Genomic DNA, 13051 nt, shown 5'->3' with positions numbered 1-13051 from the left:
GGAAGTAAACAGGATCTCTGACATAATGGTATTTAGTGGGATGGGAGGTGCAGTAGAAATTATGGACTGGCTTTTCAACTCCTGTTCCAACCCATTTATGGAATCACTTTCTGAACTACAGCTAGAATGCCTATTTGAACTGCAGAGGCAGAGAAGAAAGAAAGAAGAAAGAGAAGAAAGGACAAGAAAGATGAAAGGGAAGGAAGGAAGGAGGGAAGGAAAGAAGCAAGGAAGGAAGGAAGGAAGGCAGGCAGGCAGGCAGGGAGGGAAGGAAAGAAAGATGGATGAAAATTACACTTCCCAGCCTCTTGTAGCTAAGGTCTGACTGCCCCCCCCATCCCCTGCTTTGTGAGTCTTAGGTGAAGAAAATGAACAGCATAGCTCTCTGCCGTGGCAGTATCATAGCCAATGAGGTTTATCTAAGGCATGATTATTGCTAATTGAAAATGAGCAGTGCAAGGTGTGGGAGTCTGGGGATCAGTCTGTGAACAAACCCAGGCTCAGAATCTGGCGAGATGGGCAGGACAGCAGCAGGGGCCAGGACGGGAGCTGGGTGCCCAGCTGGGCCAGGGCGGGCAGAGTCCAGCCCCACTGTCCCCTTCACCACCACTGGAGCATCGTTTCAGAAAGCCGTGCACACCGTCCACACACACACAGACCACAGCTTTAAAAGCAGAGCCTTATTGAACGAGGAGAGCACAGTCAGTGCGCAGAGCAGTCCACACGCACAGTGCAGTGGGATTTACTTTAATGTATTAAACGTGGTAACAATACACACTGAACGGTAACTGTCGGAATATATATAAAACATGTATGTTAAAGGCACAAACCTTGTGATTTTAAGAATTAGAGAAAGATTTTTCAGCAATTGAGAAGTTTCCCTTTTTGTGACCTGCTAACTAATGAAACAGGTTGACAGAGAGCATCAGACCATAAAAGAGGAGGAAAGACGGATCTTGTAGGAAATTCCGCAGTTTGGTCCCACGTAGGCTGACACACCGATGTTCTCCTGCCTCGATATTTAAGGGTCCTCCTGGGCAGGGGTCAGTGTGTGCGCCCTGCCCTGTACAATTCAATTTTGTGTGCAAACTAAACTGCTGGCCCGTTTGTGGTTGCCTTAGCACTCCTACTTTAGTCTTTTGCTGTTATTTTGAACTTTTGAATAAGTATGAAGGTAAAATAATTGTCAACATTTGCTGGATATGATCTGTTTATTTTATTTTATTTGTTTTGAGACCGAGTCTCACTCTGTTGCCCAGGCTGGAGTGCAGTGGCCTGATCTCGGCTCACTCCACCCTCTGCCTCCCAGGTTCAAGTGATTCTCATGCCTCAGCCTCCTGAGTAGCTGGGATTACAGGCACCCACCACCATGCCCAGTTAATTTTTTTTTTTTGTATTTTTAGTAGAGACGGAGTTTCATCATGTTAGCCAGGTTGGTCTCGAACTCCTGACCTCAATTGATCTGCCCGCCTCGGCCTCCTAAAGTGCTGCGATTACAGACATGAGTCATCACGCCCAGCCACCAGATATGATCTTAACTATCTTGAAGGTCATTATAAAAGAACTTTCCTTAAAAATCACTTTAAGCAAATGTTTTCCTTATTGGAAGTGTTCCTTTGCATCCCATTTCCCCTCTGAAGCATATGAAAAGACGTTTTCTCTTGTTTTCTTTCTGAATCTGATATTTCATTGAGAATCTTTTTCTTGCAAGGGTGAAAAAAATCACTACGCTCTTATATAATTTGAACCCAAGTATTACCATCCAATTTTTATCCTAATATAGCAAAAACTTCAGCCATCTAAGTATTTATGATCATCCCCTTCTCAGTATTTTAATAGCTTGTAAGCAATTTTAAGCAAATTGGTGGTGGTATCTGGTAGGAAATATTACCTTCACCAACGTAGGGCCCACACTCCCCATCATCCATTTCTGTCTGTACCAAACACACGCATGCTTACGGTAATGGTTGTGCAGGGGCGGCTGTCCTGTGTGGCTGCTCTGAAAATGTGGGTTATACCATCCTTGAAGAGAATCCCTGTGGGTGAATTATAAGAGGTTGAAGACACATATTGTCCAGAGTTTAAAGTCACAAATAAAGCATTTTCTTCATGATAAGACTTATCAGTAGGGCTAGAAAGGACATAATTACATAGAATATAGATTATGTTTTCATTGCATATATATAAATTGTGATGTTGTATATCTAGGTAAAAATCCTAAAGCATAGAAGTGAATTAAAGAAGTGTTTTAAATAACAGATAAATGTGCATTTTCCTCAATAATAACCCATTTATTCAGTTTTATACTTTTACATTGTTTTTATGCTTTTATTTGATCCTCATCATAAGTCTATGAGATGGACAAGGAGATATGGTTTGCTCATTTAGCTGATGACAAATTACATGCATATTTAATAAAGAGAGAAAAATCTTGATTCTCCCTTGGCAAAGCTGAACTATGGATAGATTAAATACATGCTTCACTGCCCCAAAGACTGGATCAAACCCTGCAGCTGTCATTACCCAGACAAGGGAGGCAAAGCCAGGATGATTTTGGCCTGGATTTTGTACACTGTATCAATCATTCCCTTTGCTTTGAGAGTGGTATATTGCTCTGGGAATCACTGACAATATCGGGAGGAGAAATAAAAACAAGCTTCTTGATTTCCAGTTCTGACCTCTGACCGCTAGAGGACAGTATTGTTCTCTGCACAGCGTGCGGGGACCCCGTTCTAGGAGAACTGATGGGACCCCGCAGTCAGTATACCCCACAACTTCCCAGGCTGGGCCTGGGCCATACGGATCAGGGATGGGATGTGGCTTTGCCTCTCCAGTTCCAGATGGCATCTCGTTCCCCAGCCCTGTGCACTCACAGAGCTTTGGCCTCTGTACTGAGTAGTGTGGGATGTATGAGGGGAAAGAAACAGTCTGTTCATTTACATGTTCTGCGTTGGGGTTTCATTACGTCTTTTAGCCCTTGAAGCCTCTTCCTAAGTGACAAGCTATAAGTGAGTGATTGTTATCATAGACTCAGAGATTTTTCAGCCTGATTTATTTACTCTCTAGAGAAAGGAAAACAGGAGATGATGGCTTTGATCATGCTATTCGCTATTCTGAAAATTACAAAGGGAGGGGAGGGAGAGAAAAAAATCTCTGCTCCCCTAATGAACTACTATATAAAAACTGCTACATAAGAAGATACACGGCACAATCCCCAGTGTAACGTACTTCACTGATGTTCAACATGCTTCCCTGGGCGTGTGTGGGTGGACAGATGTTTCTGGTGACGGCCAAACAATCCAGTGTTTCTAGCGATAAAAACAGCCTGTAAAAGTTTTCTACTGTGGAGAATGACGGGCTTTGTGGCCTATGTGATATGTGCTCTCCATAGTCCAGATGAAGACAGTAACTAGTGATCTGTGAAACCGCTGCAACACGACGGGGCTGCTCACGGCCACACGCCTGGCCTCACAGGTGACACCTTTGCCCTCCTCTGGGTTCCCTGTTTCTCCCTCCTCCGAACTGAGCGTCTGTCTCCTTCTGACAAGTACCTTCTGCTACCTTGTGCTTCAAATCAATTTATAGAGACACTGGATAGATTTCAATTCTGTAAAGATTTACTATGAATCACGCGGTGCTGGGCCACGTGCTAACACATATTTACATGTGATGCTGGCTCCAGAGTTCAGTAGACTGAGCACCTCCAACATCCCCCTCACAGCCATGGCCTGTCCCGCAGGTGCTGGTTTCTGCTGTAGACACAGGCTCTCCAGGCAGCCCTGTGCTCTTTGCAGCTATTCCTGGAAGCCTTGGGACGTCTCACCAATGCCCTCCGTGTTTGCTTCTGCACACCTGCCCTTCTACGAGTCTCTTCTCTCAAAGCCTCCTTACCCGGTTGCTGTCCGCATTGCAGAAGAGGGCAGGGCCCAGGGAGCTGAATCCCAGCAAGCCCACACTGCTGAACTCCTAAGACCTTCAGTAAAGGGTTGCCTCTCTCACACCTCACCCTGCATCCAGCGCCATTGGCCCAGGGTAAGGACCAGCACATCAAGGCCAAACTCCTTCCCTCGTCTCCCTTTACACCCATGTCTGTCTGTGAGAAGCCCTGGCTCATTCTCCTTCAACCACAGGCCCCAGGCAGTCTCCTCCCCAGCAATCGTCTCAGGGCACTCTGAGTTCCAGCATGGCGTATGTGAAGCCTTCCTTAAAAGTGACAGCGCAGGACGTCCCCACTCAGGAAGCTCACATTCACGGCTGTGCCTCTTCCTACACTCAGTAAACTGTGCACAGTAGATGCTGACGAAGTGTTAGGTGAGAGTGGTGATGATGAGTGTGGAAATCTGCCTTAATTTTATGAGTTACCAACCTGTCATTGACTTCGTGTTCATTCTGGCAAGAGCTAAGAGAGGTACTATTGAGTATTTTAACATAGACTTCACTTGCTTGGGTGAACCATAGACAGAATCCATCTTTAATAACCTATTTATGTTACTGAACTGAACTGGTGTCTGCTCTCCCGTGGGGTGAGGCCAAACATCCACACTGTGGTTTGCAGCAGGAGAAAGCAAGGCGTTTATTTGCAGGATGCCAAGGAAAGAGAATTGAGCAGCTTACACTTGAGACCTGACCTCTCGATGGCTTGCAGGTAGGAGTTTTTAAATCTGGAGAAGCAGAGGTTGCAGGCGAAGAAGTCAATTAATACATTGAGGCTATATATTAGTTTGGCCTAAAAAAGTAGGGTGTCATGGAGCAGGGTTCCACAGGTCACAGGTGGATTCAAAGATGTTGGGATTTGCAATTGGGTAAGGAGGTGAAGCTTTGTCTAAACACCCCATGACTTCAGCAAACACCCCACGACTTCAACTCCCTTGGTTATTGTTTTAAGCTACTGTCACCTTCTTGCTGGTCAAGTTGCTCATTTACTCTTCAGGGATAGCTGGGTGCCTGGAATTCCCCTTGAAGAAACTCAGGATTTTTCTTTCATGCTTGAGGGACCGGCAGGCCCCTAAGAGGGGTCCCTGCTCTGTTTCATTTCTAATGGTTTGTTGTTAAGAAACCTCTCTAGTGAGACCATGAAGTTCTTGAGGCGAAGTCACTGATCTTCTATCTCTGCTTTTTTTTATCTTGTTGTTGTTACACACACTCTCCATAAACTCCATTTGAGCAACCCAGGTTTCAGCTGCCACCGCTTGTGTTTCTCGCTCAGTCCCTCGTTTTCCATCTCCAACAATCCTCTCTCAGAGACATCCTTCAAGTCTTTGCTAAAATGTCACCTTCACAAAGACCTTTTCTTACTGTCTTATTTAAAGTGGCAGGCCTCCTCTCCCCCATCTTGGCATCATTTTACCCCCTGGCTCTTATCACCACCTGACATGCCATATATTTTCACCTTGTTTATTGCCAGCACCCGCCTACCCCACTACAAAATAAGCTCCATGAGGGAGCTTTTGTCTATTTAGTTCACTACTGTATCCTCAATGTCTACAAAAGTGTCTAGCACATAATCAACACTTCATAAACAGGTGTTGAATAAATAAATCCGTCGAGCATTTCACACAGCATTTTCCCCAAAGTAGGCAGTTAGGAAATATTTATTTGAGCTAACACAGCTATGTTTTCATCAGTTCAGGAAAGCGGAAGGTCAAGGGTCGTTTACAGAGGGTGCCACCAGAGCCTAGGGTAGCTCACCAGCCGTTAAAATCTGCAGAGAAGGGATAAATGCAATTTTGGGGGGTAGCAAAATAAGCAAAGAATGTTTTGACGTGAAGTCCTTCGGAATTGGAGTCATGGAAGGCCCTGAAACTAGCTGAGCTTCTAGGATAATCAGTGGAGGATTTCAACAGCATTTGCACTGCAGTTCTCTTTCGGTGGTGTCAGCTTCCAAACCAAAGACACTTTTACAAATGCAGAACAGCATGTTAAGGGGACCCCCGTAACAGCAACAAAACCCCACGGATAGCATGTGACGTCACGATAACAAAGCTTCATGCTACAAAACACAGAGAGATAGAGGGTGTTTAGCGGGATAACACTTTGCAATAGTAACTGTTCTTGATATCTCCTTTTTTTTTCCCAACTGGGAGACTAGATCTTAATTTTCCATTGCCAAAGTGTTATTTGACCCTGCAGAATGCATGTGTCTAACCATGTCTTTTTCTTTTATGTATGTTCATGGTCTGACATCTGGGGTCTGGCTGAGCCTGGGGGGACTGGCGATTAGTCAGCCTACTACTGTCTGTAGTTAGCCAATTCCTAGAGCTAGTGAGGGACCTCCGCCTCTAGTGAGAGCCTTTCAAATGCAAATGAACCAATCCAAAGCCCACACCCCTAACCACCTCCTCTATTGGGGATCTCAAATTCGGGGGCATGACTCCCCCTGCCCTGATCACCCCAAACCAGGTGGTACCAGACAGTTAGGACAGGCCCTATGCCCAGGGCCTGCTGAAATTATTCAAACTCTCCACCCCGAGCCTGCTCACCCTGCCTTACCTGCTCCTTCCCACAGAATCCTCTCCCCCGGGTTCTCCCCCTGCTCACTCTGCCTCCTGCCTGACCCGGCTGCTTCCCGTGTGGCCACAGGGTGTGGCGCTCACTCCTCTTGGCATCTGTGAGCATGAGACTTTTTTTTTCAGTGGTAGTCGTCTCCTATCTACCGGTCTTGCCCTATCAAAATTATAACAAAACCTGTGCTTTAAAACAGTATAGGGAAGAAAAGAAGTTAATTTTTGGCATTTCAGGGCCTCTGTAGCTGCGGTACTGGCATATGAACAAACAACTACAATAACAACAAAAAAGATTTGAAAGGATGCACATTCTAAAATTTGGAGAAGAGGAAAGAAGAAGAGAGATGTGGAGGTCATAGGGCGGGCCCCAAACCTGACCTGTTCATGGCCCTCTACTCCCTTCCCCAGGGCTCAGCTTGAGGGAAGAGGTCGGGGGGCTGAACGATGGCCTGAGACACCCTAATAACCAACACAACCAACACCCTTTCTCTCTGCAGGTTCTCTCTGCAGCTCTAGCACCTGGCATCCTCAGACATCTTCTTAATACTCACGCAAATTCTACAGATGAGAAAATGAGGCTTCAAAAGATGAAGACCACAGGATGACTGAATGGATGGTGCTGAGTTATAACAGCAGTATCTGTCATGTATGGGTTGCTTCCTACGGGATAAGCACCATGAAGCCATTTCATTTTATCCACTCAACTGCATAGACTGGGATAGCATAACAGTGGAGCACATGCGACTCTGAATTCTGCAGGCGGGGTTTCATTCCGATTCTGCTACATAATAGCAAAAGAGTTCGTCTTGATTCTGCTACATAATAGCAAAAGAGTTCGTCTTGCTTTAAGTCATAAGTCATGGCTCCAAAAAGGACACCCCAAGTATGGCCTTGACCTGCTGAGTACTTTGAACTAAAGGGCATTGGAAGCCTCAGAAGCAGCCTCAGAACCAAGTCTCTGACCTCCTCCTGCCTTCCTGTCTCTCGCCTCTCATTCCCCAAAGAAGTGAGTCATAGAAACGAGAAATCCTCTTCCCTAAAGCAGGTCACGGAAACTAGAATCTCTTTCCCCAAAGCCAGCCATTAGAAACTAGAATCACTACTCGAACTTTCCCTGCCTTTCTGAGTAAGAGCTGGCCATAAAGAAGTTCTCTGACTTACTTGCCTGAAAGTAGGTTATAAGACCCTCATTCCAGAAGGGGCCCTGCCCTACACCCGGAAAGAAGGAACACCACACAGGGAGGCCAAGAGGAACCTGGACAGACAGGCCCGGCTGGGTTCCCCTCCGTCTGTCACTTTCCATCGCTCCCTCTGTGTCCAGTCACAGCTCCACAGGGCTACCACTCTTTATCAAATCTAAGCACAGAAATGGGCAGTTTTCCCTTGGGTTTTGGGGTCTTGGGGTCTTTGGGTCTTTGGGTCTTGGGGTCTTCATTTCCAAAGTCTCCCATGGCATGTAAAACTTTGATTAAACAAATCTGTGTGCTTTTCTCTTGTTAACCTGTCTTTTGTTACAGGAGAATCAGCAGTGGCCCCTTAGCATGGTGGCGCACGTCTGTAATCCCAGGTACTTGGGAGGCTGAGGCACGAGAATCACTAGAACCTAGAAGGAGGACATTGCAGTGAGCTGAGATTGCACCACTGCACTCCAGCCTGGACAACAGAGCAAGACTCCCATCTCAAAAAAAATTAAATAAAAATTTTTTAAAAATTAAAACTTAGGCCGGGTATAGTGGCTCACACCTGTAATCCCAGCACTTTGGGAGACTGAGGCAGGTGGATCATGAGGTCAGGAGTTCAAGACCAGCCTGGCCAACATGGTGAAACCCCGTTTCTACTAAAAATACAAAATTAGTAGGGCATGGTGGTGCATGCCTGTAATCCCAGCTACTCAAGAGGCTGAGGTAGGAGAATCGCTTGAACCCGGGAGGTGGAGGTTGCAGTGAACAGAGATCATGCCACTGCACTCCAGCCTGGGAGACAGAGCAAGGCTCCATCTCAAAAAAAAAAAAAAAAAAATTAAAACTTAAGTAAAAAAATAAATGAATTGAACCAGGAAAGGTCTTGCTGTGAATGTGACATTTTGCCATTTATTTCTTATCCTCTCTCTTTTACAAATGTCCAGATTTTGAGGGTAAAATTATCTCACTGTAGTCATACTTCTGTCTTCATGTTTTACTCACCTCCAGAGTACGTGTCACTTTCCAACGTGTGGCACATCATCTTCTATATTTTTAGTTTTGTATTCTTTGCCTCCGCTCTCTGGAATGCAAGTGCCTGCGGGCAGGGATAGCTGTCATTTGACTCACTACATTGGAGTGGAGAAGTGCCCAGGATGCAGGAGATACTCAGTAAATGCTACTGAGTGAGTGAGTAACTGTGAGAAAGAAGAATTCTGTAGTGAAATTAACAGAGCTGTTCCCGAACAGTGATTGAAACAGGACTACGTGTGATCTGAGGGGATAGGGAGGAGATGGGACCCAGACTGAGTCACACAGTTCCCACACTGGCCATTCTGTGGCTCCGTTAGCCCAGGGTAAGCAGGTCGAATCTAAGGAGGAGAAAGGGTGACATCCATTTAACATGGGCTGTGAGATCGCATGCAGAGACAGAGAGGAAAGACACAAACTCACAGAACAACTGGCTTCCAAGCATTGCTTTTTCTGATATTTCCATGAATTTAATGTAACATTAATAATTGTCATCCCTACTGTGATGGATCAAACTTCAAATAACAGGACACATGCACGGACCAAATTATATATCTGGGATTAGTGGGTTTAAAACTTTTTCAGGCCAGATGCAGTGGCTCATGCCTGTAATCCCAGCACTTTGGGAAGCCAAGGTGGGTGGGTCACCTGAGGTCAGGAGTTCGAGACCAACATGGTGAAACCCTGTCTCTACTAAAAATACAAAAAATTAGCCAGGCTTGGTGGCGGGCATCTGTAATCCCAGCTACTCAGGAGGCTGAGGCAGGAGAATCACTTGAACTCAGAAGGTGGAGGTTGCAGTGAGCCGAGATCGCATCACTGCACTCCAGCTCGGGGAACAGGAAACTCCATCTCTAAAAAAAAAAAACAAAAAAAACTTTTCAAAGAAATCTCTTATCATTTGAATATCATGACATTTCTTTATTAATAATTGAAGAGCAAAAATTCTAGGTATTTTATGCGTTTAAATAATGTGCTCTCAAATTTTTATTGGCTGAGTGCTCTGTTCTTCATTTCCAATTAGGGTAGAATTGTGCACCTGATTATGATCAGTGATCAATGATACATTTCATAAAATCAGCAGCACCCAGTGTTAGGAGGGTCCTACATATCATTTCATCTGTTCCTTATGTCTTTGTGCACAATAAAAAACCGAGTAAAAGGGTTGTGTGTGTATAAGAAGAAAATAAAATATTTATTAGGTCTTCTTTTATTTTGAATCTTTAAATTAATCAAATCCACAGCCATCCAAACTAGCATATTCTATGTCCCTAGATTCTCAGAAGAATGAATCTGAGGAAAGCAAAACAAAATTAAAGAACGTCAAGTTCTTACATTTGATCAGTTGGTTGGATTCACATGAATGTTTACATGTGACATTAGGATGAAATAGTGAGGAAGGTGTTGGTTAATCTGTGTGGAATCCATATCAACTTTGTGGATCATTAAAATAATAGTGGAAATAATAGTGGGCCTTAAAACTTGAACAGATAGTGCATCCTTTTCACAAACTCTGATAAAAGCACTGTCTGTCCCTTTTAGCAGGGCAAGCGATTGCAGAAAACAGTAGGGAAACACAAAGTAAATCAGTTTTCTTTGTTGTTCCAGATTATTTTCTGAAAGTGTTTAATTTGGTTTCCTTTAATAAAGAAAATCTCATGCTAAAAAAATTAAGCATTTGGCATGTCTTTCTCAGAGGGCTTGGAAAACAAGTTCCCCACCACATCATATACCTGGAGTGTTTAATCCCAAATTTGTTAATTTATAGACTTGATGATTTAAATGATAAAACTGCAGACTTTCTTATGGAATTGAATTCATTGAATTCTTTCTAAAATATCCCACAGGAGGCACTCATTTAATTCTGACTCCTTTCTCTGCATTTACAGCCTGGAGAGTTAAACAGCAAAACCTGTATGGGAAAACCAGGGTTCCCAACTGTGAAATTTAGGAAGTAACAAGTCATCATCTTCTGCAAAGTGAGAGGGAAATTTTCAGAAAGCATTAAACAGTGACTTTCTTCTCACCACAACTTGGGGCCATTGCCAGCTGTTTGTGCCTGGCCACCGTTCACGTGGGGAGGAGACAATTCTGGCTGACTAGCCACTGTGGGGGGCATTCATCCTGTAGATGTTCTAGAGGGTGACAGATCTTCAGTTTCAGCATCACACATAACTGGCTAGAGGCAAATTCGTAAGGAGACATTCACTGCTTGAGATGTGACTTACTATCTGTAGACAGAGAAACCAGGTTTTTCTATAGATGTAATAAATGCCCTTTATCCAGAAAGTGGCTAGCCCATTATAAACTCATTGGAAGAGACAAAGAATTTTTAAAAACAGAAACACGAAGAAACAAATACATAGGTCAGAAATATAGGGTCAGAAATATCATCCCAGATACTGTGTTCACCAGTTCCTAGAGACGGGGGATTTTGGTCAACGCCAGAAACAAATCCATGTAACTTGCAGCTTGGTTGTGTGTTTACACAAGTGCAAGATGTGACTCCAGTGTTGGTGTGTGGGCTGGTTCCATTTCCCCATCATTAGACTTCTTGTGGTTGCAGAAGGGACGGGTGAACTGGGTGTCTAGCGTCTTCCGCTTGGGGGGCAGCTTCCACTGTGATATTTTGCTTCCCATGTCCCCAGAGTGTGAACCTGTCCTCACTTTCCCGTGGGACGGTGGCCACGTGTGTGTGTGTGTGTGTGTGTGTGTGTTCCTCCTGGTCACCTTACGAGCCTGAGAAACAGATAGGGTCACACTAACAGTGATAACAGCGCTGTCACCGGCACAGGACACGAGCATCCTGCCAAATTCTCCGGAGACACTTTTGAAGGTCACTAGGTGTGTGTGTGTGACAGAGAAAGGGACGAGGGGAGCAGTGGGTTTCACTGTCCAGTCAGATGCCTGCAGACCTCCACCTGACACATTTCACTAATTCTACCATGTGCCAGGAGCTGTGACCCTTTCTCCCCACCCCAGACTCGCTGCAAGGCACTGACGGCCTCATCCCACAAAAGCAAATAAAAGGTCATCCGTGGAGAAGTGAGGAGCATGTCGCTTTCGTGGTTCTGTGTTCCTTTCTGTTGGCTAGTGCAATCTCAAGTCGCTGGGATTTTTTCTTTTTTCTTTAAAGCTGTCCGTCTCCCAGGACCAAGCCTGTGGATGTGGGGTGGGGACGGAGCTGAAAGGCGGGCGCCTTGCTGCACTCAGGCGCACGACGCCTCCCACCCCCACGACGAAGGCTTTGTTCACAGCGGCTTCAGCTGCCTGAGTCCTTCTTCCCTCACACTGGGCTCCTTTACGTGAACAGAACTCCGGTGGCCTCATCAGTAAGCCAGTCACACAGGTAGGTCCGTGTTTAACGCTCAGCCGAGGCTGCAGTGGAGCCCATGTTAACATACGTGTTTATACTGCCTATGCGTGTGTGTGCACACACGGACACACACCAGTGTTACTTGATGGCTGCTCATTGAAACCACCCACCTGGTTTCCAAAATATATGAACACCTGGACCTCGCCCGTGACCATGTGAAACACAGTCTCCAAGCAGTGGGTCTCACACACCTGTTGTTTTTAAACTCTCTGCAGACCATTCTGATGCGCGGTGAAGACCAGGAACTGTGGTGTGTACACATGGTCTACGGTAGGGCTGTGCCCAGCAGTGTTTGAAAGTGCTCAGGTAATGCAGGGTGCATGCAGGGCTGCAACCACAGGCCTGGGCTGCTGTTGAACTAGGTACCCACCGGACAGCTCAGGTCAGCTCTGGGGCGCATGATGAAGCTAACCCGTGTAGGACATTTACCACATTCCTCCATAACAGAACTCATTTTCATGGTTCTCACCTGAGGCTATGTCAAAATCCTTTGTAGATCTCCAGCAAACCCTGAGTTTCTGATTGCAAAAGCCTGGGGCAAAGTTTGCAGATCTGTTAACTTCTTAAAGTTCCACTGCCTTAATTCTACTTACACGTCACAGGTTACACATGCCACATTAATGCATTAGGTAAATTATAATTAGTCAGCTGATTGGGGAGAAGTTCTTTCAAGGTTGTGGGTATAAACGTTATCTTCCACATAGAGTGGAGAATAGTTTTAAGCCTAGTAGGTAGTGGTGAAAATGGTAAAGAAAAAAATAAAGTTCAGAGTGTTTTATTATGCTCCCATTAGATTTTTAAAAATCATAATCTACCTCCCTTGTTATTCACTTTATTTACATTTTTTAAAAAGTGGTAAAAACACGCATAGGTGAATGTTACAGATCATACCGCTACCACCCAAGATACATTGTCCGAGTCTGTGATGATTTCTGTATTCATGAACGTCAAAATCAGTGCAG

The 13051-nt window shown here is 45.0% G+C and overlaps 1 protein-coding gene and 1 pseudogene across 6 annotated transcripts in view; one reads left to right on the top strand and one right to left on the bottom strand.

The window, feature by feature from the left end:
- TLR3 (toll like receptor 3) overlaps nucleotides 1-13051 on the bottom strand; it is a 137624-nt gene that overhangs the window by 121248 nt on the left and 3325 nt on the right. For 2 of the 6 annotated variants that reach the window (XM_055276640.2, XM_055276636.2), the window contains exons 2-3: nucleotides 6490-6605; nucleotides 1960-2036 (exon numbers count right to left, since the gene is read on the bottom strand). The gene's annotated coding sequence lies outside the window, so the exon portion shown is untranslated. Of the gene's footprint in view, nucleotides 1-1959; nucleotides 2037-6489; nucleotides 6664-7054; nucleotides 7151-13051 lie in introns of those variants that run through there. The other 4 variants (XM_055276641.2, XM_055276635.2, XM_055276638.2 and 1 more) reach the window with 3 other exon arrangements.
- Nucleotides 380-451, top strand: LOC129481508 (uncharacterized; annotated as a pseudogene).

The sequence above is a fragment of the Symphalangus syndactylus genome, chromosome 4 (genome assembly GCF_028878055.3).
Source record: "Symphalangus syndactylus isolate Jambi chromosome 4, NHGRI_mSymSyn1-v2.1_pri, whole genome shotgun sequence".
Lineage (NCBI taxonomy): Eukaryota > Metazoa > Chordata > Mammalia > Primates > Hylobatidae > Symphalangus > Symphalangus syndactylus.
Note: the sequence above shows the minus strand (reverse complement) of the source record. Positions and strands in the feature narration are given on the sequence as shown.